This window comes from Phocoena phocoena, chromosome 7 (genome assembly GCF_963924675.1).
Source record: "Phocoena phocoena chromosome 7, mPhoPho1.1, whole genome shotgun sequence".
NCBI classification, from domain to species: domain Eukaryota; kingdom Metazoa; phylum Chordata; class Mammalia; order Artiodactyla; family Phocoenidae; genus Phocoena; species Phocoena phocoena.
The window spans coordinates 16203798-16205595 of NC_089225.1; positions in this window are offsets into that span (position 1 = coordinate 16203798).

Here is a 1798-nt window from a genome sequence, read left to right on the forward strand (position 1 = left end):
CTACAAGAGACCCACTTCAGAACTAGGGACACATACTGACTGAAAGTGAGGGGATGGAAAAAGATATTCCATGCAAATGGAAATCAAAAGAAAGCTGGAGTAGCAATTCTCATATCAGACAAAATACACTTTAAAATAAAGACTATTGCAAGAGACAAATAAAGACACTACATAATGATCAAGGGATCACTCCAAGAAGAAGATATAACAATTATAAATATTTATGCACCCAACATAAGAGCACCTCAATACATAAGGCAAATACTAACAGCCATAAAAGGGGAGATCAACAGTAATACAATAATAGTAGGGGGTTTAACACCTCACTTTCACCAATGGACAGATCATCCAAAATGAAAATAAATAAGGAAACACAAGCTTTAAATGACACATTAAACAAGATGGACATAATTGATATTTATAGGACATTCCATCCATACAAAACAGAATACACTTTCTTCTCAAGTGCTCATGGAACATTCTCCAGGATAGATCATATCTTGGATCACAAATCAAGCCTTGGTAAATTTAAGAAAATTGAAATCGTATCAAGTATCTTTTGCGACTGCAATGCTATGAGACTAGATATCAACTAAAGGAAAAAAATCTGTAAGAAATATAAACACATGGTGGCTAAACAATATGCTACTAAATAACCAAGAGATCACTGAAGAAATCAAAGAGGAAATAAAAAAATACCTAGAAACAAATGACAATGAAAATACGATGACCCAAAACCTGTGGGATGCAGCAAAAGCACTTCTAAGTGGGAAGTTTATAGCAATACAATCCTACCTCAAGAAACAAGAAAAATCTCAAATAAACAACCTAACCTTACACCTAAAGCAATTAGAGAAAGAAGAACAAAAAAAACCCAAAGTTAGCAGAAGGAAAGAAATCATAAAGATCAGATCAGAAAAAAATGAAAAAAAGGGGTTTCCCTGGTGGAGCGGTGGTTAAGAATCTGCCTGCCATTGCAGGGGACACAGGTTTGAGCCCTAGTCGGGGAAGATCCCACATGCCACGGAGCAGCTATGCCCACGCACAACGACTACTGAGCCTGCGCTCTAGAGCCCACGAGCCACAACAACTGAGCCAGCGTGCCACAACTACGGAAGCCCATGCACCTAGAGCCCATGCTCTGCAACAAGAGAAGCCATCACAATGAGAAGCCTGTGCACCACAATGTAGAGTAGCCCCTGCTTGCACAACTAGAGAAAGCCCACACACAGCAACAAAGACCCAACGCAGCCGAAAATAGACGAAAAAATGTGTTTAAAAATAAGAATGAAATGAAACAGAAATGAAGGAAACAGTAGCAAAGATCAATAAAACTAAAAGCTGGTTCTTTGAGAAGATAAACAAAATTGATAAACCATTAGCCAGACTCATCAAGAAAAAAAGGGAGAAGACTTAAATCAACAGAATTAGAAGTGAAAAAGGAGAAGTAACAACTGACACTGCAGAAATACCAATCATCATGAGAGATTACTACAAGCAACTATATGCCAATAAAGTGGACAACCAGGAAGAAATGGACAAATTCTTAGAAAAGCACAACCTTCCGAGACTGAACCAGGAGTAAATAGAAAATATAAACAGACCAATCACAAGCACTGAAATGGAAGCTGTGATGAAAAATATTCCAACAAACAAAAGCCCAGGACCAGAGGGCTTCACAGGCAAATTCTATCAAACAATTAGAGAAGAGCTAACATCCATCCTTCTCAAACTCTTCCAAAATATAGCAGAGGAAGGAACACTCCCAAACTCATTGTATGAGGCCGCCATCACCCTG